This window comes from Camelus dromedarius, chromosome 2 (genome assembly GCF_036321535.1).
Source record: "Camelus dromedarius isolate mCamDro1 chromosome 2, mCamDro1.pat, whole genome shotgun sequence".
Taxonomy (NCBI): Eukaryota; Metazoa; Chordata; class Mammalia; order Artiodactyla; family Camelidae; genus Camelus; species Camelus dromedarius.
In genome coordinates, this window is record NC_087437.1 from 44934199 (window position 1) to 44960792 (window position 26594).

The window sequence follows — 26594 nt, forward strand, 5'->3', positions numbered from 1 at the left end:
AGGTCTGGGCTTTATCTTTTACACAAAAGAAGCCACGAAGAAATAAATTTGTATTAGATTTATCTGGTGCTCCAGACAGGGTGCACTGGAGTTGCAAAGTCAGGAAGACCAAGGGTGTACAAGAGGCATGGGGTGCTGAGAACACGTTTTGGCACACTGGTGTCAGGAAAAAAGAACAAAGAGCTGGTTTGGGAGATGCTATTAAGGAAGCACTGGTGAATTTACTGAATGAAAGGCTGTGGGACTCTTACTTCGATTTTTTTTTTTTTTTAGGTTTCCCATGGAGCGAGGCAGGTGAGGCAGGTAATGCAGGGTTGAGTAGTGCAGAGAGTCTCCATTTTGTTCATTTCTCTAGCTGGTTAGTTAAGGCATTCAGCACCTCTGGGTCTCTGTGTAATTATATTTTAATCTGTTGATAAAGATAATTTCTAAAGTCCTTTCCAGTTCTAAGAATCTGATTCAATGCACATTTGCTACATTAAGTCTCACAACCTGTACAGTCAAGTGGAATTCTTCTAATCCTGAGTGAGGGGGCTGTGACAGACTGAGATGGCATAATGAAAAGCTGCCAAGTGCTACAGAGGTGTGGAGCTTGGTGGGCAGTGGGGAGCAGATGAAATGATGTATATCATCAGGGACCATCTAACTGAAAGCGTGTTGGAAACTACAAAGCAATGCAAAAATACTACTGCTAATAAAACCCAGCAGTGTAAAATCTCATTGCCCCCGAGTAAGGAGGAGATTATGTATTTTCTTAAGAATTCTGAATCTTCTCTCTCCCTCCTTTACTATGATCTACTATGCTCGACTGTGCCAGGGGACTGGCATATCTGGAGATGAGATCTTGTGGTATCTGTCTTTTGTTGTTGGATTTCTTTTAACTCCCTGTAGTTATTACTCTGCAAAGACGAAGTAAGCAGTATGACCCAGTGACCTATGCATTCTCCACTAAAACATATATTTAAAAAATAGAGCAGAAAGTACAGAGTTCCCATATAACCCTCCACACACACAGTCCCCTCATCTCCCAACACAGGTTAGCCCTATTAACATCCTACATTATTGTAGAACAGTATTGCAGTTGATGAGCCAATATTGATGCATTACTAACTAAAGTCCATAGTTTTTTAGGGTTTCCTTTTTGTTTTTTTATTCTGTGGATTTTGACAATTGTCTAATGGCATGTAGTCACCATTTCAGTATCATAAAGAATAGTTTCACTGCCCTAAAAATCAGTGCTCCACCGAGCCATCTTTTCCTCCCTCCTCCCAGAGCCTCTGGCAATCACTGATCTTTCTACTGCCTCCACAGTTTTGGCTTTTCTAGAATGTCATATAGTTTGAATCATACAGCATGTAACCTTTTCATATTGGCTTCATTGCTTAGCAATATGAATTTAAGTTTCCTCCATATGAATGTATTTTTTAATCACTGAATGGTATTCCATTGTACAGATGCACCAGTTTGTTTATCCATTCACCTAGTGAAGGACATCTTATTTGTGTTCAGATTTTGACAATTTTAAACAAATCTGTAAGTGCATTTGTGGGCAGGTGGATGTACAATTTCAACTCATTTGGGTAAATACCAAGGAGCATGACTGCTGGATCATGTGGTAAGTCTATGTTTAGCTTTGTAAAAAAACTGTCAGACTGTCTCCAAAAGTGGCTAAACCACTTTGCATTTCCACTAGCAGTGAATAGGACTTGCTGGTTGTGCCGCATCCTTGTCAGCATTTGTTGTTGTCAGTGTCACGGATTTCAGCCGTTCTAATAGATGTGGATTGGTAGCTCATTGTTTTAATTTGCGAGTCCCTAATGACATATGATGTTCGACATCTTTTTATATACTTACTTTCCATCTGAATGTCTTCCTTGGTGAGGGGTTTGTTCAGATCTTTTGCCAAGCTTTTAAATGATCCGTGTTCTTATTGTTGAGTTTTAAGAGTTCTCTTTATATTTTGGGTAACAATCCTTTATCAGATATGTATACTGCAGATATGTTCTCCCAGTCTGTGTCTTGTCTTTTCCTTCTCTTAAGAATGCCTTTCGCAGAGCACAAGTTTTAAATTTTAATGAAATCAGTTTATCAAATTTATTTTCAGGGATTGTGCTTTTGGTGTTATATCTTAAAACAGATCATCCAACCCAAGGTCACCTAGATTTTCTCCTCTGTGGTGTCCTCTAGGTATTTTATAATTTCGTGTTTTACATTTAGATTGCTGATCCATTTTGAGTTAAATTTCGTGAAAGATGTAAGGCCTCTGTCTAGATTCATTATCTTTGCATGTGGATGTCCAGTCGTCCCAGCATGATTTGTTGAAAAGACTATTCTTTTTCATTGAATTGCCTTTCCTCTTTTGCCAAACAGTATGCTTTCACTATCAGCAGCTCACCTGTCCATAGCAGAATAGCTTTCAGAATTAAGAGCACCATGTGGCAACAGCATCGTAGGAAAACCACTGGACTGGGGATTTATAAAAGTGGGAAGGGGATTCGAGGAGGAACACTTGTCTTTTCCTATTGATGTGACTTAGAACAAGCTAATTCACCACTCAGTCAGTTTCTCATTTCTAAAACAGAAAATCTCAAAGAGCTATTCACACAAGGATTAATTTAGAAAAAGTTAGGACACAATTAGATAAAATGAGGATAAAATGTGAGAAGATAATTTATAAACTATAGAATCCTATACAAATATTACAAAATAAAAGTAACTTTTATACCATTCTGCTCTTTTTACTTGGACTCTGGTAGTGTTCTGGATTCCAAAGCTGCTTCCCACCTCTCTTAAAAACCCAACGACACAAGTTCTTCTTCCCCAAGGCCACTGCAGTGAGGTATTTCTTTCATTTTTAATTTTCAATATACAGTCCCTTCCCTTCAGTAGTTGCTCAAAGCTTACCTATTGAGTGATCGCAACGTCTTGTAGAAAATAGTGTTGGGGCAAAATGGAATTAAATATGCAGTTTTTAGAGTAAATATATTTAAAAGTAATCTGAAAAAATATATATGTATATATATATATATATATATATATATAACTGAATTGCTTTGCTGTACACATGAAACTAACATTGTGAATCAATGACACTTTAACTAAAAATCAGAATTATAAAAAGAAATAGCATTAGATTCCAGAATAGAAGTGGGCACTTTAAATGACAAGCCTTTTCCAGTAGAAGAATCTTCTCTCAAACCATTTTCTTCAGGTGTTCAGGAAACTCTACTGCAAACATCATACTTTTCTGGGAAAGATTTTCTCACTTTTTAAGTTTTAAAGTTTGAACCACTTTTTAGATTTTTGGCATCAACCATTTCATGCTTAAAATTTAATATGCTATGAATATGCATTCTTCCTAGCTTATTTTAGCAAATTTCAGTGAAATTCCTGGCCTTGCCACAAATTGTTGCAACGCTTCAGGGCATGAATTCTGGAGGCTGTTGTTGTGTCTCTGTAGCTCCTTTCTTCCCGTGCCCCGTACCAGCCTAAAAAGTCTTAAACACAGGAGAGCACTAATTATTGCCATCTCTTTTATTTAAAGTGTTTGGACTAAACTGCTAAGACATAGGAAGATTTTAGATTTTTAACTTTTAGTGTACCAGTAGAAAATCATGGGATACTAAAACTTCTCTTGGCAAAAAGATGATTGGCAAAGGTTTTCTATTAATAGGCAACTTCAACATATGAGTGCAAAATATATCAGCATGACCTTACATTGACACATCAGGATAGATTATCTGCATAAAATCCCATGTTCAGTCTCTCTACACATTTAAAGAGACAGCAGTGAAACAGTAAAAGGTAATAAAGGTTTCCCTCCCTCCCCATCATGATTACTCACACACAGACACACACACACTGCTGCACTAGTAGCCGGGATTAGGTGGGATTACCGGGTAATTTTACCAAAGGACAGGAAATCTGGTGCGGTTTTAGGAGAATAAGAGGCCCACCTGCTGCGTTTGTTTTGCGGTGGTTTTGATTGGAGGGTGTGGGGAATTGAGAAGGAAGCTGACCCGAGCAGGTGTTTAGTGCAGGCTGCTAAGCAGCAATGGGACTCTGGGAAAGGAAACACCCTCAAGCACCACATTCAAAATAAATTAAAGGCTAATTATTATCTTTAAAGCACAACTATTAGTTATGCTGCATGTCGTCCTATTATTTTTTCTAAATACGTGGTATTTCAACCATATCATGGTTAAGTAGTCTGTGAAGGGCCATCTAACTACATTTGTGACTACATTTATAATACGGCTTTGGGAAGATGCTTCTGAGTGCCAAACAATGGCTTTAATCTGGAGTTTGGGAAACACGCTCATTGGCAAATTGGATGACAGCATGTGCTCGTGTGTGGGTCTTTGGCTTCATGTCCTTATAAAAGCAGGTTCAGTATAAAGGGTGTCCTTTCCAAGATAGCTGGAATGGCCTTGTGGAAAGTTCACAGGACAGTTTCAAGCCAATCCAAGCCAAGACAAGTTTTTGTTAGCATCCTTAAGAGCAAGAAAATAGCAGTGTAAATGTCAAGATGCTTCCGCCTTGAGCCAAGAATAAACAGAGCAAGCAATCCATTAAAAGTACTTTTCAAACACAGAAGCTCCCCAAACTTTGCTTTTGAAAGATATTAGAACTGGTTTACACTTACGCAATCAGTGACATTAGACAAAACTATTATAAAATACATTTCTCAGTTATTCTATGATCAGGTTTCCAGCTATATATTCCATTCAGACATTTCATTTTAAGAATTTTAAGACATCGAGACCCAACCCCCCCCCCCAAATTGTAGAATAACAGTGATCTCGTTATACAGTTTTCATGGTGCTTTAATTAGACTTATGTAAGTACTAACAGAACGTCACGTTCAGTGTTTGATTCGGGTAATAACTACTTTCTTCTGGTTGTACTTTTTGTTAAGCGAGGTGTGGGTGGTCTGAATGGAGCTAAAATCCCACCATTGTCTCTATTGTCATTAATTGAATCAGCAATGCCTCTGATTTCTTTCAGCTCTGAAAAAAGTAACTAGTGATTAAGAATTACCATATTGCTTTTAAAATATTTTAATAGCAGCCAGTTACTGAAAAGAATCTATGTATGAATACAGGGTTCTATAATCTACACAATGTAAAATTTCCAAAAAAGGGTTGAAGACCTGGCTCATATACAAGATTTTTATAACACTGATCATTATATACATCCCCTTTTACCCTTTTATAAATAAATATGTGTATTAGCTTTATAATCATATATCCCTCTCATACTTTAAAGTTTCTACTTCTAAAGGGAGTAAAAACAGGCTCCCAAATTTTAAAAGAAACCAAAGTAATAACCTGAAATCCCAGCCTTTTTCAGTAGCTCATTTTGTTATTATTAAAATAAAGAGTGTACCCCATTGTGACAGATAACGTTCACTACAATTTGATTAGACATTGAAACACTTGTTTAAAAAATTTTCCATTGACGACAACCACTCTATCAAGCTGATTAGTCTGGAATCAAGTCTGCTAGTACCAAAACAGAAATCCATGTGTGCACAACTGTTTGGATTTTATAAAAATATGTCTTTCAGTTTTGAGGTTTCTTTCCATCTACAGTGGGAAAAATTTACTGTTGCCATATTTTCAAGTCAAGACACATTGCCAGTCTGAGGGTGAGTTGTGACTTTACGGTATTTTTCATAGCATTAAGACCAACAATAGTACTTTTCACAGAGGAGGACCCAGTTCATACCAGGCACTGTGCTGTACATTTTTATGTTACCTGTAACCCTTCTAACAAAATTGCAGGTTTGGTCTTAGTATCCTCTTTATACATTTAAGAAAACTGAAGCTTTGGAAAGGTTCTTGCGTGGTAGAAAAGGGATTTGAACCTGGTTTGTTTCTCTAAAACCACTACTCTTTCTACCAGACAGGACTGCACACATCTGATTAAAATTATCCCTAGTCTGTTCATAGGTCATCAATAAATTTATATTTTGGTGTAGAGGTAGCTGCGTATTAAATAGGTTCAATTTTCATAAAGGCTTAAATTTCATTTACTCTACATTTGCAGAATTATATCTCCTAACCCTGATGGGTTGTAAAAGCACATTTGTTAGGCACCAAATTTATCCCTACTTCTGGAAAAAAAGATATGTCCCACTGTCCTCAATCAGTAAAATTATCTTGTCTCCAACTGTTGCTTACCCTTTCACGTTTCCATAAATCTTACAGGCAGTTAAAAGGAGAGAGACTTCTGCTAAATCTCATATATCATAGTTAGAGATGTTTTTATGTTAAAAATAAAAAACAGTACAGTATAGTGGAGGAATCAACAGACTGGGAATTTAGAAATATGGGCTTAGATCTAAAAGGGCCATTGATCGAGTAATCCTACAAGTCACTTCAAGTTCCATGACATTCGTTCTTTTAATTAAGTAAAAAATAATAAACTGGCAGATCTCTCAGATAATGGAAATATTAGTTGAGGAAGTATTTACAGCATGATTCTGAATTCTTCTAAAAATAATTTTTGAAATAATTTTTTCAATGAGGGAAAAAAATAAAATCTAGATTCTCTTTGAAACCATGTGAAACATTTAGCACTTCTCTCCTTTATCATATCACCTTTTTAGCTATCATCAGTACAACATATTTTGGCCTCTCCATGTGTATAAATATCTTGCTGATTTAATATTATTCAAAGAGAATTAAGAGAAAGGGTCATGGTTGATACTTTCTTTGTACACACTGAAGCAGTGAATGTTTAATTTTGCTACGTAGTGAAACTATTTTAAAATACTTGATTGCTGTATAGATGAAATGTTTAATAGATCAAATGCTCAGGAATCATTTTACATTTGCCAATATCTACATTATGAGTAGCAAGATTGTCTTCTTACAATAAGACAGCAGGTCTTTCTTACTGAAGTATATTTGATTTACAATGTTGTGCTAGTTTCTGGCATACAGCATAGTGATTCAGTTATACTTATATACTTTTTCAGTTTCTTTTTCATTATTGTTTATTACAAGATATTGAATATAGCTCCCTGTGTTATACAGTATGACCTTGTTGTTTATCTATTTTATATATAGTAGTTTGTATCTGCTAATCCAAAACTCCCAATTTATCCCCCCCCCTTCTCCTTTGGTAACCATAAATTTGTTTTCTGTGTCTGTTTCTGTTTTGTAAATAAGTTCATTTGTATCATTTCTTTTTAGATTCTACATAGAAGTGATATCATATATTTGTCTTTGTCTGACTTACTTCACTTCGTATGATAATCTCTAGGTGCCCACATGTTGCTTCAAATGGCATTATTTCATTCCTTTTCATGGCTGAGTAGTATTCCATTGTGTATCTATATGTGTATACATGTGTTTTTTATATATATAACTTTATCCAGCCATCTGTTGATGGGCCTTTAGGTTGCTTCCATGTCTTGGTTATTGTAAACAGTGCTGCTATGACCATTGGGGTGTATGTGTCTTTTTAAATTAGAGTTTTCTCTAGATATATGCCCAGGATTGGGATTTTGGGGTCATATGGTATAAGTTATAGTTTTTTAAGGAATCTCCATGCTGTTCTCCATAGTGGCTACACCAAATTATAGCCCAACCAATAGTGTAGGAGGGTCCCTTTTCTCCACAACCTCTCCAGCTTTTATTGTTCGTGGATTTTTTAATGATGGCAATTCTGGCAGGTATGAGGTGATACCTCATTGTAGTTTTGATTTGCATTTCTCTGATAGTGATGCTGAGCATCTTTCCACATCCCTATTGGCCATCTGTATGTCTTCATTGAAGAAATGTCTTTTTAAGTCTTCTGCCCATTTTTTGACTGGGTTGTTTGTTTTTTGTTGTTGTTATTATTGAGTCATATTAACTGTATAGTTTGGAAATTAAGCCCTTGTCAGTCACATCGTTTGCAAATATTTCCTTCCATTCTGTCACTTGTCTTTTTGTTTTGTTTATGGTTTCCTTTGCTGTGCAAAAGTTTAAACATATAATTAGGTTCTGTTTGTTTATTTTTGCTTTTATTTCTATTGCCTTTGGAGACTGACCTAGGATAACATTGCTATGATTTATAAGACAGCAGATCTTTAGAAGAAACTAAGCAAACAACCAAATAAACATGTAATTAAAAACTTTAAAAATGTGTAGAAGTGAAGAAACAGGACTTTTTCTTTTAAGTTAGCCAAATTGGGGGAGAGCAACTTGGGTTGAGATTAGAATTAGACAAAGGCCTATAGAGCATGAAGAAGTGGGGTTAGATGTAATTTTCAGTGTATTTGAAATCTGAGTCTAAACAGAGGGTAACATAATTTTATCTATCTATTCTTTCATCCATCCATCCTTGTCTGCTACGTGGAGAAGAGATTGTAAACGTAATGAAAGAAATGGAGAAATTAAAAATGATATGATAGTTTAATGATCTAAGAGTATCAGGGTTCTCCAGAGAGGAAGAAACAAGAGGATGGATCAGGGATGGATGGAGGTTGGATGGATGGATGGATAGATAGATTGAATGATTTAAAGAAATTGGGTCCTGTGAGTGTGGAGACTAGAAAGTCCAAAATTTGCAGGGCAGAAAGGCTGGAAATCAGGGAAGAGTTGATGTTACTGTCTTAAGTCTGAAATTTGTAAGGCAGGCTGCCAGCAGGCTGGGAATTCAAAATGGATTCCTATACCAGAGTCTTGAGGCAGAATTCCTTTTTCTCGATGAAACCTCAGTTTTTGCTCTTAAGAACCTCAATTGATTAAATGAATCCCATTCACATAATCAAGAATAATCTACTTTATTTAAAGTCAGTTGATTGTAAATTTTAATTATATATACAAAGTGCCTTCATAACAACATAGAGATCAGTGTTTGACCCAACAACTGGGCAGCATGGCCTAGCCAAGCTGACACATAAAATTAACCATCATCAGAGATCATATTTGGTTTTATATTTTTATTGAAGTATAGTCAGTTTATAATGTTGTGTCAATTTATGGTGTACAGCACAACTCTTTAGTCATATAGGAACATACATATATTCATTTTCATATTCTTTTTCACCATAAGTCACTACAAGATATTGAATATAGTTCCCTGTGCTATACAGTATAAACTTCTTATCTATTTTATGTACATTAGTTACTAGTTTGAACTCCCAATTTATTCCTATCCACCCCATTTCCCCACTGGTGACCATAAGTTTGTTTTCTATGTCTGTGAGTCTGTTTCTGTGTCATAAGTAACTTTGTCTTTTTTTTTTTTTTTTTTTTTTTGATTCCACATATAAATGATACCATGTGGTATTTTTCTTTCTCTTTCTGGCTTACTTCACTTAGAATGATATTCTCCAGGTCCATCCACGTTGCTGCAAATGGCATTATTTTATTCTTTTTATGGTTGAGTAGTATTCCATTGTATAAATATACCACATCTTCTTTATCCAGTCATCTGTTGATGGACATTTAGGTCATTTGCATAGCCTGGCTATTGTAAATAGTGCTGCTATGAATGTTGGGGTGCAGGTGTCTTTTTGAATTAGGGTTCCCTTTGGATATATATCTAGGAGTGGGATTGCTGAACCATGTGATAAGTCTATTTTTAGTCTTTTGAGGAAACTCCGTACTGTTTTCCATAATGGCTACACCAAACTGCATTCCCACCAATAGTGTAGGAGGGTTCCCTTCTTTCCACACCCTCTCCAGCATTTATCATTTGTGGACTTCTGAATGATGGCCATTCTGTCTGTTGTGAGGTGTACCTCATTGTAGTTTTGACTTGCATTTCTCTGATAATTAGCAATATTGAGCATTTTTTCATGCACCTATTGGCCATTTATGTCTTCACTGGAGAATTGCTTGTTTAGGTCTTCTGCCCATTTTTGGATTGAGTTGTTTGTTTTTTCCTGATTAAGTTGTATGAGCTGTTTGTATATTCTGGAAATTAAGCCCTTGTCAGTCTCATCTTTTGCAAATATTTTCTCCCATTCCTGTAGGTTGACTTTTTGCTTTGCTTATGGTTTCCTTTGCTGTGCAGAAGCTTGTAAGTTTAATTAGGTCCCATGTGTTTATTTTTGCTTTTATTTCTATTGCTTGGGTAGATAGATCTAGGAAAGCACTGCTAAGATTTATGTCAGATAATGTTTTGCCTATGTCTTCTTGTAAGAGGTTTATAGTGTCTTGCCTTTTAAGTCTTTAAGCCATTTTGAGTTTACTTTTGCATACGGTGTGAGGGAGTGTTCTAACTTCAATGATTTACATGCAGCTGTCCAGTTTTCCCAACACCATTTGCTGAAGAGACTGTCTTTACTGTATGTTCTTGCCTCCTTTCTCAAAGATTAATTGACCAAAAGTTTGTGGGTTTATTTCTGGGCTCTCTGTTCTGTTCCATTGATCCAGATGTCTGTTTTTGTATCAATACCATGCTGTTTTGATTTACTGTAGCTCTGTAGTATTGTCTGAAGTCTGGAAGGGTTATTTGTTTAGCTTCCTTCTTTTTCTTCAGTAATGCTTGGGCAATTATGAGTCTTTTGTGATTCCATATACATTTGAGGATTATTTGTTCTAATTATGTGAAAAATGTCCTGGATAATTTGATAGAGATTGCATTAAATCTGTAGATTGCTTTGGGTAGTATGGCCATTTTAACATAGTTAATTCTTCCAATCCAGGAACATATGATAGAGATATATTGATAGAAGTATGAATGGAGAGAAGAAAAAAAATTTGTAACATTTGGAGGTAGAATCTATAAAACTTGTTGATAGATTAGATAGGAGTGTGAAGAAAAGGGGAGAAATCAAGAATTACAGGTTTCTCTCATGAGCAATGGATTTTTAACAGTTATGATGTGGAGCAAATGAGTTTGGCTGTTTTCTAATAGGAGTTGTGCTGATTTCAGCTAAAATAATATGACATACAAGGTAAGAATACTTTTGGCAAAGCTCTTTAAATGGCTAAACAGTGCTGAGAAGAAATTCTGTTTGTATCAGCCTGGTTATATTTGGCTAATCCTAACGTAGACTAAAAATTCACCTTGTCTTCTCTTTCCTATCCAGAAATAATTATGTGCAAATAGTAATCTGCTCTTTATACAATAATGTGAAATGGGAGGAAGCGTGGCCAAATATTTTTGGAAGGAACAGCCTTCAAATGTGCCAATTAAAGTGTCTCCAATTTTCTTATTGCTAATCATAGTAGGTCTTATTTTCTAATCAAAGCTTACATATGCTCCACCAGGGAGTTTGGAAGATACGCTAGCTCAACTAATTTTATATAATGTCAATTCAAAGTCAATAAAATTTAGCCTTGTCAGATACAAAAGTTTAGGAGGAAAGAAAATAACATGCATCAAAAATTAATATATGCAAATATGTATATTTTATATAGAATATATGCAAATTACATTTGTTCCCAATTTTCTCCTTTTCTCAACTATTAACTATGAAATTAACTAGATAGTTCTGAAAAAATTAGTAGACACTTTCTCAAAGCTGATTTATACTGCCAATTTTTCCTTTCTAAATAGAGAATAACTGGACATTGAAAATTAATCTAGAAAAATGTTTTACTCTATTTTTAATTATTAATTTGTGGAGGTTGATAAATACTATTCATTTTATTTCAGAAAATGTTTGCTTTGTAGAAAGGTTTGATAATCTATAAAGTCAGAGTTCTTCAACCTTTTAAGGGATTAACAATTTAGAGTAGGTTTAGTCAAATTTCAATTACCTCAGCTTATTGGTAAAAATTAGTAAAATTTATGAAATAAATGAATTAAATGGTAATCATAAAACTTTTGATTTAATTAGAGGAAGTATCATTTATAAATTTTACTAAGTGTTTCATATATAGTCATCCCTCCATATCCACAGGGGATTGGTTCCAGGACCCCATGGATAGCAAAATTCATGAATGCTCAAGTCTCTTATGTAAAATGCATGTATATTCGCATATAATAGTATAATCCATGGTTGGTTGAGTTCATGGATGCAGAACCCACAGATATGGAGGGCCAACCATATAAGGCATAAGCTAAGTTTACTAGTTTCCTGTGGCTGTCATAACAAATTACCAAAAACTTGGCTTAAAACAGAAGTCTGTTCTCTCAAAGGTCTGAGAGCAAAGTGTCAGCAGGACCACTCTCTCCTCGGAGGCTCTAGGGGAGAGTCCCTTCTGTGTGCCTTTTCCAGTAGATGCCTGCATCCCCTTGTTTGTGGCTGTATCATGGCAATCTCTACCTCACTTTCCTTCTTCTCTCATTTAAGTACTCTCCCTCCACCTCTTTTTTTATAAGGATTCTCGTGAATGAACTTAGGGCCCATCCAGATAAAACAGGATGACCTTTCTGTCAAGATTCTTAACCACGTCTGCAAAGACAGTTAACATTTACAGGTCCCAGGGATTGGAGTGGGGACATCCCTTTGGGGTCACTCTTCAGCCTACTATACCAAACAATGTAAGGGAGGTGAGTGTGGATTAGACAGTAACCTCATTTTCACAGATGTGCCATTATTGAACGTTTAGTCTTTCAATCCCATTCTGTTTACTATGCTATGAACCTGAGGGTGGGACACTACCAACCACATTTCTGCTTGGCCATAAGCAGCTCACTTCCCATAAGATTCCATCATGGGAGGCACTGAAGGAGGAAGAGAGGCTGCTTCCTGTTTGCATTTTGTCACTGTTTTTGCTTGCTTTTTCCTTTATTGCCCCTTTAGCAATCCTTCTTCACCGAGGTAGTGATAGTTCACTTGGTAGCAGGAGTTAATTCGTTTTTAATTTTAAAAATGTTTTTATTGAAGTATGGTCCAGTTTACAATGTTGTGTCTATTTCTAGTATACAGCATAATAGTTCAGTCATACATGTACTGCTTTTCATACTCTTTTTCATTAGAGGTTACTACAAGATATTGAATATAGTTCCCTGTGCTATACTGTAGAAACTTGTTGTTCATCTATTTTATATATAGTAAAATCTTGTCTTGTCTTTCTTTTTTTTTAGATTCCACATATAAGTGATATCACAGGGTATTTTTCTTTCTCTTTCTGGCTTACTTCACTTAGAATGATGATCTCTAGATCTATCCATGTTGCTGCAAATGGCATTATCTTATTCTTTTTTGTGGCTGAGTAGTACTCCATTGTATAAATATACTACAACCTCTTTATCCAGTCACCTGTTGATGGACACTTAGGTTGTTTCCATGTCTTGGCTATTGTAAATAGGGTTGCAATGAACGTTGGGGTGCATGTATCTTTTTGAATTAAGGTTCCCTCTGGATAAATGCCCAGGAGTGGGATTGCTGGATTGTAAGGTAAGTCTATTTTCAGTCTTTTGAGGAATCTCCATACTGTTTTCCATAATAGCTGCACCAAACTACACTTTTTTCAACATTAGCTGAACCAACCTCATGAGAGACACCAGCTGTCTAGAATCCCTTCCTCAAGAGGTCTGGGTCGCAGTTTCACAGGGTCCCATTTCTGAGCTCAGAAATATTAATAATAGCCAAGAAGTAATCCCTGTTCCAAGGTCTCAGTTTCAGTAGGCACACCTTCAAGCTTCTAAGATTTAATAGTTCCACCCTTTCCATTGCCCAGCCCTAGGGATAGCAATCCCTTCTTAGTGTTTCCTCTGTCCTTATAATCTAAAACAGATACAAAATAACCTTCCAAAAAACCCTGTCAAATAAGGCTAAAAGTAGTAAACAAATAGAATTACAGTGCTTGGGAGGAGTGAGAGGTTTGGTTTTGTTTTCTTAAGCTGGGTAGGATCCAGGCAGGCATCATGAGGGAGGTACTTCCATACGGTCTCACAAATTAGTGGAGACATTGATCTGTAAGAGATGAGAATAGAAGGGCATTTCTCAAGAAAAGCTTTCTAAAACATATCAGTTTATGTTTCTCAAAATCTACTTAATATCTAGCATTCCACTGCAATTGAAAGTCCTCAAAGTTATGCATTCTCTTGTAATGTTACAAAGCCGTTACAAGCATGTGTCCCTATGACTAAAGTACTACAGATGATCTGCTGGTGGAAACTAGAAAATTGAATGTATAGTTCAGTGTTTTGGTATTTCTCTTTTTTATGCGTCTGGTTTTTATTGGTTACTTCTAATCGATGTTATTGTCTCTAGCTGCCACAATCTTCTGGTTACTGCCTCAGTTACTCAGAATTATTCCACCACCCTCCATAGACAGTCTGTTGGGCTTTGTGAAAGTCATCTGCCTGCCCTGATGCTGTTTTAGTTTATTTTAGCTTGAATGCGGTGTTCTGGAAGCATGACCTCAGAGTAAGTAGGGGTATTACTCTATATAAACAAACATCCCTGTCTCAGTTTTCCCTTTCTAGAATAGGAGGGTACAATTTTTACTTTCCATGTAGGCCAGAGATACTCATCCTGTAGCAACAATAATCAGAAAGAAGTTTGCTGAAAAACCTTTGAGATTTAAATTTACAGACTTTCAAGGCCAGTATCTAAAGTTCCCTAAAATGAGCCCATATTATAGGATCATAAATAAGAGACCTGAGGATAAGCAGTAGCCATTTGACACTGATGGAAAAGTGATGTGTTTAACATCAGTGAATTTGGTCAGGAAGGTTGACTGAATTTGAGGCTGTTGAGGCCAACTATATATCTGTCTCCTCTGTGGAACATATGTGGTTTACTGTGTCCATATAGTCTCTTTCCAGAGATTGTAAATTATATTATTTACAGACTCTTGATGGTCAAAACACAGTTGGAGCTTGAAGGTCAAGGCAGAAAACTGCATCCTAAATTCCTGTTTATCAGTGATGTATGGTACATAGAGCAGCACACTTTGTGCTGCTACAATTAAAGATCTGTCAACATTTCTAACATATGCCATTATTTCAGGGTTTGATAATGTGCTCATTTATCCTTGCTCTTTCTTGAATTATGTGATGCAAGGCCTCAGCTGTGGGAGGACATCTTCAGGTTGTTTCAACAAGATTGTAAGATGTTTATTTGTTGGGGTTTTTTTCTTTTAGCTATTAAAATGCTAAACAATGAAAGTTAGGATAAGCTAGCTTTTACCAGTCTTGTATGTCAAAAACAGCATCTGTATATAGGCCACATCTTTTCTAGCCTCAAATTCTTTAACATTCATGTAAGTAAAGTTATTTCAGATGTCAGCTAATTACTTACTTATACTTCAGTAAAACATAAGCTTTTAAGAAAATGAGTATATTTGATTAACAATGTTTCAGGTGTAAAGTGAACCAGTTATACACACACACTCTTTCAGATTCTTTCCCATTATAGGTTATTACAAGATACTGAATATGGTTCCCTGTGCTATTCAGTAGGTCCTTGTTCATCTATTTTATATATGATAATGTGTGTCTGTTAATCCCAAATCCCTAACGTATCCCTCCCCCCTTTTCCCCTGTGGTAACCATAAATTTTCTACGTCTGTGAGTCTAGTTTGTAAATAAATGCCTTTCTATCACTCTTTTAGATTCCAAATATAAGATACTTGTCTTTGACTTACTTCATTTAGTGTAATAATCTCCAGGTCCATGCATGCTGCTACAAATGGCATTATTTCATTCTTTCTGCGGCTGAGTAATAGTCCATTGTGTGTGTATATGTATATGCGTATGTATGTGTATATATATATAATCTCCATCTTCTTTATCCAGTCATTTGTCAATAGACATGTAGGTTCCTTCCATGTCTTAGCTATTGTAAAGTGCTGCTATGAACATTGGGGTGCATGTATCTTTTTGAATTAAGGTTCCCTCTGGATATTTGCCCAGGAGTGGGATTGCTGGATTGTAAGGTAAGTCTATTTTTAGTCTTTTGAGGAATCTCCATACTGTTCTCCGTAGTAGCTGCACCAATTTATATCCCTAACAACAATGTATGTAGGAGAGTTCCCTTTTCTCCACATCCTCTCCAGTATATATTGTTTGTGGATTTTTTTAATGATGGCCATTCTGATCTATGTGAGGTGATATCTAATTGTAATTAATTCTGATTTGCATTTCAGTGATGTTGAACATCTTTTCATGTGCCTGTTGGCCATCTGTGTGTTTTCTTTGGAGAAATGTCTGTTTAGGTATTCTACCCATTTTTTGGATTAGGTTGTTTATATATTTATGGAAATTAATCCCTTGTTGGTCTCACTGTTTGCAAATGTTGTCTTTTCCCATTTTGTAGGTTGTCGTTTTGCTGATGGTTTCCTTTGTTGCAAAAGCTTTTAAGCTTAATTAGGTCCCATTTGTGTATTTTTGCTTTTGTTTCTATTACTCTAGAAGATGAATCCAAAAAAAATATTGCTGTGATTTGTGTCAAAGAGTGTTCTGCCTATGTTTTTTGTCTAGGAGTTTTATAGTATGTTGTCTTTACATTTAGGTCTTTAATCCATTTTGAATTTTTTTTCTGTATATGGTATTAGAGAATGTTCTAATTTCATTCTTTTATATGTAACTGTCCAGTTTTCCCAGCAGTACTTATCAAAGAGACTGTCTTTTCTCCACCATATATTCTTGCCTCTTTGTCATAGGTTAATTGACTGGTAAGTGTGTGGGTTTATTTCTGAGTTTTTATGCTGTTCCATTGATCTGGAAGAAGATGTGGTAAATATATACATTTAGTGGAATATTACTCAGTCATAAAAGAGAATAATTCCATAGTAGTCTGAAGCCAGGAAGCATAATTCCTCCAGCTCCAGCCTTCTTACTCAAAATTTTTTTCTATGTTCTAGTTCTGTGAAAAAATGCCATTGGTAACTGATATAAATTGCATTGAATCTGTAGATTACCTTGGGTAGTATGATCAGGAGTCTTTTTAAATAATCATTTCTTAAATGTATGGCTTCTTCCTACTCTCTTATCACATATCAATACACAGCCTAACAACACAGTAAAGCAGAAGTAAGTTTAAATCATTGGTTTTGTTCATAGGGAAAGAAAAACAATGTGATCTGAACCTATTTAGCCACAGGTTGCTAGTGGCTACCATACTTATAACTTGAAATGTAGTTAGTCCAAATTGAGATATTAAAGTATACAATAGATTTTAAGACTTTCTGAGAAAAAAATGAAGTGAAAAATATCACATTAATTTTATTATATTTACCTAACTTGGTTTTTTTTTTTCTTTAGTTAAAGGTAGCTAAATGAAAAATTACGTAAGTGCCTTAGAGTCCTACTTAACAATGGTATGCTAGATGTTCCCAATGACCCTGCAGCTTTTCTCATAGTTGAAATATACAATTGACTCAAACTGATTCAGAGCAAGGTGGTTTAATACAACTTCCGAGAGTAGTAAGACCTAATTTTAATCATTTCTCTCTCCAATCGACCATTTTGGTGATGCTGTTGCTGGTGCATGTGATGGTGGATGAAAATTTAGAACTAAGAAGACTAAATATTAGGGACCACAGGAGCATATGAGATATTAAGCAAAACAAAACTCAGAAAAATCTCAAAATATTTTAGTTGAATGTAAATTTACTCATCTGTGATGCTTAATAAGAGAGAATGGCTTATATGACATTCTCCAGGTCCATCCACGTTGCTGCAAATGGCATTATTTTATTCTTTCTTATGACTAAGGGGGGGGGGTGCATGTATCTCTTTCAATTAAGGTTCCCTCTGGATATATGCCCAAGAGTGGGTCTGGCGGATCATATGTTAAGTCTGTTTTTTGTCTTTTGAGGAATCTCCATACTGTTTTCCATAACAGCTGCACAAAACTGCATTCCCACCAACAGTGTAGGAGGGTTCCCTTTTCTCCACAGCCTCTCCAGCATTTATCATTTGTGGACTTCTGAATGATGGCCATTCTGACTGGTGTGAGGTGATACCTCATTGTAGTTTTGATTTGCATTTCTCTGATAAGTAGTGATACTGAGCATTTTTTCATGTGCCTATTGGCCATTTATATATTCTGGGAATTAAGCCCTCATCTTTTGTAAACATTTTCTCCTATTCCTGTAGGTTGTCTTTTTATTTTGCTTATGGTTTCCTTTGCTATGCAAAAGCTTCTAAGTTTAATTAGGTCCCATGTGTTTGTTTTTGCTTTTATTTCTATTGCTTGGGTAGATTATCTGACATAAATCTCAGCAATGTTCTCGTAGGGCAATGTTTTCTTGTAAGAGGTTTATAGTGTCTTGCCTTTTGCTTAAGTCTTTAAGACATTTTGAGTTTACTTCTGCATATTTTGCACATAGTGGGAGGAAGTGTTCTAACTTCATTGGCTTACATGCAGCTGTCCAGTTTTCCCAACACCACATGCTGCAGTATGTTCTTGCCTCCTTTGTCAAAGATTAATTGACCAAAAGTTTGTGGGTTTATTTCTGGGCTCTCTATTCTGTTCCATATTTTTCAAAACTGGAGTATAGTTGATGTACAATATTGTATCTTACAAATATACAATATAGTGATTCATAATTTTAAAGGTTATACTCCATTTATAGTTTTTTTATAAAATATTGGCTGTAGTCCCCTGTTGTACAGTACATCCTTGTAGCTTATTTTATACCTGATAGTTTGTACCTCTGAATTCTCCACCTCTGTCTTACCCCTCCCTGTCAGTCTCTTTCATTTCTGTTATATTCACTAGTTTGTTGTATTTTTTTAGATTCCACATGTTAAGTGATATCTTATAGTATTTGTCTTTGTCTGACTTACTTCACTTACCATAATGCCCACCAAGGCCATCCATGATGTACACCAGAAACTAATATAACATTTATTAGGAAAATGCAAATCAAAATCATGAGACCCATCTCACACTTGTCAGAATGGCCCTCATCAAAAAGAACACAAATAACAAATGTTGAAATGTTTGCAAGGATGTGGAGAACAGGGAACCTTTGTACACTGTTGGTGGGAATTGGTGTAGCCACTATGGAAAACAATATGGAGGTTTTTCAAAAGCCCCAAAACAGAACCACCACATGGCCCAGTGTACAGTCTGGCCTGAGTTTGTGGCTTCCTTCCATGTGATTTGGGATTGTTTTCTTATTTCTGGTCTCTGCCCCTGGTAGATGAGGCTGAATTAGAGTCTTATGCAGGTTTCCTGGACCTCTGGTGGGTAGGGCCTGTCTAGAGGCATTGGTGGCTCAGGAAGTCTGCCAATGGGTAGGGCTGTGTTCCCACCCAGTATGTTGTATGCTGTTGGTCCTGAGGCTTCCCAGCCCTAAAGGTTAGAGGCTGTTGGATGGGGCTAGGTCTTGGTGCTAATTATTTAATCAAGATGTTAGCCTCCAGGAAAGCTCATGTAGATGGAACACTCCTGGAATGTCCACCACCAGCTTTTATGTCCTCTAGGTGAGCAGCAGCCATCCCCTACCTCCTCAGAACACTTCCAAAACCAGCAGGCAGGTCTGGCCCAGCTTCCTACGAAATCACTGCCTCAGCCCTTGGCACATGCAAGATCCTATGTATACTTCTCAAGAGATTGAAGCCTCTGTTTCCCCCAGTCCCGTGGGGCTCCTGGAGTTAAACCCGACTGGCCTTCAAAACCAGGTGTCCTGGGGTTTCCGACTCTCACTCCTGTGGGAGGGCCTCTGCGACTTATTCTTCAGCTTGTGGGTTGCCCACCCAGCAGGTAATGGGGCCTGATTATATTGTAAGCATGCCCTTCCTACCATCTCCCTGTAGGTCCCTCTTTATGTTTCCAGTTGACATTGATTGTTTAGTCACAAGGAGAGGTGAGCTCGTGGTCCTACTACTACTTTGTTGCTATCTTGACCAGAAATCCACCTCTGTTTTTGATCCTTTCTTCCCTTACCTCCTAACCTTGCTCCATCAAGTTTCACAAGTATTCTGCATACTTAGTCTTGGTTGCCTCAGTGATTTCCACCTTCTGCTTTGAAAACATACTCCTAAGGTTTACCTTAAATCAGAAATCCTCCTCTTTTAACTCTTCTGCACCCACATCCTCACCTTCATTTACTGACACAATTTTCCAAAGGACTGCTTACTGGAGTAGAAAGGCCCTGAGCTCACCTCGTCTCATGAGCATACCAAAAAATCACAAATAAAAGATCAGAACCTCTACAAATAAAGACAGGTTGGAGGGGCAGACTCACAATATAGCCAAGTCCCATAATCTTGGGTAGGTGATCCACAAAATGGAGAATAATTAAATTGCAGAGGTACTGCAAAGGACTAAGACCTGAGCTCCATGCAAGGCTCCCAAGCCTGGGGGTCCTACACCAGGAACATGAGTCTCCAGCGCATTTGGCTTTGAAGGCCAGTGGAGCATACTTGCAAGGATTCCCAGAGGGCTGGGAGAAGTGGAAACTTCACTCTTAAAGGGCACACACACACACAAAAAAAAAATCTCAGATGATTAGAGACCAAGGGCAGAAGCAGTAATGTGAGAGGGCCCTGGGTCAGACTAACCTGCTGACCTTGGAGCATCTCCTAGAAAGTCACGAGGCAACTGCAGCTCACCCCAGGAACACAGACATTGGCAGGAGCCATTTTGGAGCACTCCTTCTACTATATGGACACTGGTGCTAACATCATTATTGTGGAATCATCCCTCTAACTCATTAGTGCCAAGGCGTGACCCCACCCAACAGCCTGTAAGTACTACCCACCAGTGAGGAGACACTAGTCCCAGAATCCCCTAGGCCCCTGCCCTCCAGGGAGCCTTCTCTAGCCTCTGGATCAGCTTCACCCACTGAAGGGCAGACACCAGACTCAAGAGAACCACACAGTCCTGCAGGCTGTGGACCCAGCCTGCCCATGAGCAGAGCAGAACCAGTTCCAGGACCAGCAGGGCCCCAGCATTGCCCACTAGGATTTCAATACAAATTTTGGGAAACCCTAGACACCATATTCAAATGTCTCAGGAACTGCTTCTCTCACCAGCAATCTGATGCCAGCTCTGGGAACCCTAGTCCTGCAGCCAGACCTCCGACTCTGGCAAACAATGAGCCAGCATAGGTCCCATGGCCCTCTGAGGTTCTACAGTCAGCCACTTTGTAATCTGGTCCCACCAACCAGCACTGTCTGCATAAGGCAGGGCCTGGCAGCCAACCGGACTGGGGCCAATAGAGCCTACCAAACTGCCCACATAGTCAGCCCAACACAGTGACCCAAGCAGCCCTGTAAAGCATACAGGCCAGGTAAGGAGAAGGAAGTGTGCTGCTGGGATGCAGAGGATGTCTCCTACCAAAGGCTGGAAAATGTACCCAACCTACCAGATACATAAAAATACAACAGCAACTTATGCAAAATGAGGCAAGAGAAGGATATGTTCTAGACAAAGGAAAGATAAAACCCCAGAAGAATAACTAAAGGAAGCGAGGCAATCTACCTGAGAAGAGTTTCAAAGAACTCCAGAGAAGAACGGATGCAGAGAGTGAGAAGTCAGAAAATACAAAGACAACCAAACAGAAATGAAGAACACAGTAACTGAAATGAAAAACAAAAAATACTAGAAGGAATCAACAGTAAATGACACAGGGGAATGGATCAGCAAGCTACAAGACAGAGTGGTTAAAAGCACTGAAGCTAAACAGAAAAATAAAAAAAGACTAAAAGGAAATGAGGACAATTTAAGAGACCTTTGGAACATCAACCACATAAATATTCATGCTATAGGAATTCCAGAAGAAGAAATAACAGCTGAAAACTCTCCATACCAGGGATGGAGGGGCAAAATCAAAGTCCAAGAGGTGCAGAGAGTCTCACACAGGATTAATCCAAAAATGAACATACCAAGACATATTGTCATTAAAGTCATAAATATGAAAGATGAAGAATGTATTAAAAAGAGCAAAGGAAAAGCAACAAATAGCATACAAGGAAATTCCAATCAGGGGCTATCAGCTAACTTTTCAGTATAAACCCCACAGGCCAGAAGCGGGTAACACAATATATTTAAAGTGATGAAAGGGAAAGAAACACCTACAACCAAGGTTCTCATTCAGATTTGATGGAGAAATCAAAAGCTTTACAGACAAGGAAAAGCTTTACAAGAAATGTTAATGGAACTTCTCTAAGGAAAACGAAAATGTTCCTCAGTATAGGCAAACATATAGTAAATGTAGGAAATCATCCACACACAAATCTAGTAGGAAAGTTAAAAGACAAAAGTAGTAAAATCATCTATATTCACAATATAAGCAGTTAAAGGATATGTAAAACAATTAGATGCAAAATATGATATCAAAAACAGTCATCATAAGGAAAGTATGAATGCAGAGTTGTTAAAATGCATTTGAAAGTTAAAAGAATCACACATACACACACACATATATATATAGAGATTGCTATATTAAAATTTATAGTAGCCAAAAGTCTATAATGGATACACATACAAAAAAGAAAAAGGAATCTAAACATAACACAGAAAGATGGTTATCAAATCACGAGAGGAGAATAAAAAAATACCTAGGAAACTAACCTCAAAATAATTGACAGGATGTCTATAAGAACATACGTATCAATAATTTCCATAAATTAAATGGGCTAAATGCTCCAAACTGTAGAATGGCTGAATAGATTCAAAAACAAGACCTGTATATATGCTGCCTATAGGAGACTCACTTCAGCTCTAAGGGCACAAGTAGACTGAAAATGAGGGGGTGGAAACAGGTATTCCATGCAAACGGCAATCAAAAGACAGCTGTGGTACCAATATTTACATGAGACAAAATATACTTTAAAGTAAAGATTGTTATATAATGTCCTCCTTTGTTTCTCTTAACAATCAAGAGATCAATCCAAGAAGATATAACAATTGTTAACTATATAGGGACTCAACATAGGAGCACCTAATACATAAAGCAAATACTAACAGACAAAAGGGAGAAACTGATAATAATATAGTAATAGTAGGGGACAGCGCTCCATTTAAATCATTGAACAGATCATCCAGAAAGAATACCAATAAAGAATTACTGATCTTAAATGACACATGAGACACAATGAACTCAGTAGATAGATAGATATATATATACACATATAGAAAATTTCATCTAAAAGCTGCAGAATACACATTTTGAATTGCATGTGAACTAGTCTCCAGGATAGATCCCATACTAGGCCATAAAATGAGCCTTGATGAATTTAAGAAAATTGAAATCATAATAAGCATCTTTTCTGACCACAATTATGAGACTAGAAATTAACTGTGAGGTAAGAAAACACAAACAGGTGGAAGCTAAGCAATGTGCTACTAAACCACCAATGAATCACTAAAGAAATCAAGGAAATCAAAAAATAACTAGAGACAAGTGAAAATGAAACATGACATTCCAAAACCTATGGGACCCAGCAAAAGTACTTCTCTTAAGAGGGAAATTTATAGCAACAAGAACTCACCTCAGGAAACAAGAAGAATATAAAATAAACAACCTCATTTTATACCTAAAGGAACTAGAGAAAGAAGAGCAGATGAAACCCAGAATTAGTAGAAGAGAAGAAATCATAAAGATTAGAGCAGAAATAAATGAAATAGAGAAAAAATAGAAAATATCAATGAAACTAAAAGCTGGTTCTTTGAAAACATAAACAAAATTGATAAACCTTTAGCCAGACTCTTCAGGAAAAAAGGGGAGAGGGTCCAAATCTATAAAATCAGGAAAAGGAGAAGTTACAACCAACACCACAGAAATACAAAGATCATAAGAGACTACTAGGAGCAAATTCTAGAAGAAATGAACAAATTCTTAGAAGTGTACAATCTCAGGAAGAGCTGCCAAATGGTGAGGCAGCTCTGATTTTAGTGTGCTTGTAAGAGGAGGTGAGCTCAGGGCCTATCTGCAGAACAGCCGTTGATGTAGAAGACTGAAATCTGCCAGAAAAGATTTCTACAACTACAGACCTAAAGAAGGAACCACAACAAGATGGATGGGGGGGCGGGGGAGGTGGTGCTGACTTGCAATATAATCAAATCCTATATCCCCTGGGTGGGTGGCCCACAAACAGGGGAATGGTTATGTTGCAGAAGTTCTCCCACAGGAGTGAGAGTTCTGAGCCCCAGGTCAGGCTCCCCAGCCCAGGAGTCTGGCACCAGAAAGATGAGCCTTCAGTGCATTTGTCTTTGAAGGCCAGGAGGGCTTTACTACAGGAGCCCCACAGGACTAGGGGTAACAGAGACTTTGCTCTTAAAAGGCACACACAAAATCTCATGTGTCCTGGGACCCAAAGCAAAAGCAGTAATTTAATAGGAACCTGGGCCAGACCTATCTACTAGTTTTGGAGCATCTCCTTGGGGTGGGGGTGGGGAGCAGAGGTGAGTGCAGCTCACTCTGGGGACACAGACACTGGAGGCAGACATATTTGGCACCATTTAACTGTGTGAACACTCCTGGCAGCTGGTATATTAGATCATTGGTGCCAAGACCTGGCCCCACCAAATAGCCTTCAGGTCCTGATGCTGGGGCACTGAGTGAGGACACAGTGCCACTCATCAGCAGACAGGCTGCCTGAAGAATTCCTGAGCCCACAATTATCTCTAGACATACTCCTGAACACTGATTGCCCTGCCTACCTGAGGGCCAAGGTTCAACTCCACCCACCAGTAGGCAGGCACCAGCCCTCCCACCAGGAAGCCTTCACAAGCCTCTAGACCAGTTGGCCCCAGCCCTGCCCACGAGCAGGCCGGTATCATCTTTGGGATACCCCAGACTCCATACCCACCTGTGTCAGGAACTGCATCCTCCTCCCCCACCAATTATCTGAAATGAGCTCTAACATCCCTGGGCCCTGTAGCCGGACTCCAGGAACCAGCTCTGCCTGCCAGTGGGTGGGCAACAGCCCCAGAGTCTTTGGGATTCTAACTCCTACTACCAGTGAGCCTGCACTAGCCCCAGAACACACAGGGTTCCACAACCACCCACCTCATGCCCAGGCCCCACTAAATAGCAGCCAGCAACATCCACACAAGGCAGAACCAGGCAACCAACTAGACTTGGGGCTATCCAAACCTACCAGTCTGCCAACATAGTCAGCCTGCCACAGCAGAGGGACCTGTGCAGCACTCTCACAGAGAAGCCCTAGAGGACACAACCTGGGTGATGAGAGAGAAATGCACAGCTGGGACACGTAAGATGTCTCTTACAGAGGTCCACCTCTCTTAGGTGGAGAAATGTAAATAACCTACCACATACAAAAAAATGCACATAGCAACTTAGACAAAATGAGGCTGCAAGGAATATGTTCTAAGGAAAAATAAAACTCCAGAAGAAGAATTAAGTGAAGTGTAAATGAACAATCTACTCAAGAAAGACTACAGAGTAATGATCATAAAGATGATCAACGAACTCAGGAGGAGAATGGATGCACAGGGCGAGAAGTTAGAAGTTTTAAAGAGTAAGAAAATATAAAGAACAACCAGAGATGAAAAATATAATAAATGAAATAAAAATACTAGAAGGAATCAACAGTAGACTAAATGATACAGAAAAACAGATCAGTGAGCTGGAAGACAGAGTAATGGGTATCACTGCTGCTGAACAGAAAAAAGAAAGAAAGAATGAGAAGAAATGAAGACAGTTTAAGACACTTCTGGGACAACATCAAGAACGCTAATATTCACATTGAAGGGATCCCAGAGGAAGAGAGAAAGAGAAAGCACCTGAGAAAATGAAGAGACAATAGCTAGAGATAACTTCCCTAGCCTGGGAAAGAAAACAGGCATTCAATTCTAGGAGGTGCAGAGAATCTCATACATTAGCCTGAAGAGGAACACTCACAAAGAAACACTAATCAAATGACAAAAATTAAAGAGAATGCTAAAAACAGCAAGGGAAAAGCAACAAACAACTTACATGGGAACTCCCATAAAACTATCAGCTGATTTTTCAGCAGAAACTCTGCAGGCCAGCAGTGGCAGAATATAAAGTGATGAAAGAGAAAAACCTACAACCAAGTGTAATCTACCCAGCAAGATTCTCATTCAGATGTGATGGCAGAATTACAAGTTTTACAGACAAGCAAAAGCTAAAAGAATCCAGCACCACCAAATAAGATTCACAACAAATGTTAAAAGAACTTCTTTAGGCAAAATAACAAGGCCACATTAGAAACAAACAAACAAAAAATTATGAAATGAAAAAGCTCACTGGTAAAGGCAAACATACAGTAAAGGTAGGAAATCATCCACACACAACACTAGTAGGGAAGTTAAAGACAGAAGTATTATCCACAATAAGCAGTTAGAGATACATAAAATAATTAGATGTAAAATGATATCAAAAACATTAATGCTAAGAGGAAGAGAGTACAAGCGCAGTACATCTCAAATACATTTGAATTTAAGAGATCACCAACTTAAAACAATCTTGTTTATATATAGACTGCTATACAAAGTCTTCATGGTAACCACAAACCAAAAATCTGTAATAAACACACATACACACACACAAGAAAAAGGAATCCAAACATTACATTGACGATGGTTATCATATCACAAGTGAAGAGAACAAAAAGAAGAGGGGGAAAAAAGACCTACAAAAACAAATCAAATCAATTAACAAAATGGCAGTAAGAACATACATATTGGAAATTGCCTTAAATGTAAATGTACTAAATACTCCAACCAAAAGATGTAGTAGACTGGCTGAAAGGATTCAAAACAAGACCCACATATATATGCTGCCTTGGAAAGACTCACT

At 37.6% G+C, this 26594-nt stretch overlaps 1 protein-coding gene and 1 long non-coding RNA gene across 10 annotated transcripts in view; one reads left to right on the plus strand and one right to left on the minus strand.

The window, feature by feature from the left end:
* NAALADL2 (N-acetylated alpha-linked acidic dipeptidase like 2) overlaps positions 1–26594 on the plus strand; it is a 1176025-nt gene that overhangs the window by 1128366 nt on the left and 21065 nt on the right. The window lies entirely within an intron of this gene.
* LOC116153008 (uncharacterized) overlaps positions 12968–26594 on the minus strand; it is a 136486-nt gene continuing 122859 nt past the window's right edge. Inside the window, exon 4 of the long non-coding RNA XR_004136664.2 lies at positions 12968–13816. This is a non-coding gene — a long non-coding RNA (uncharacterized LOC116153008). The remainder of the gene's footprint in view (positions 13817–26594) is intronic.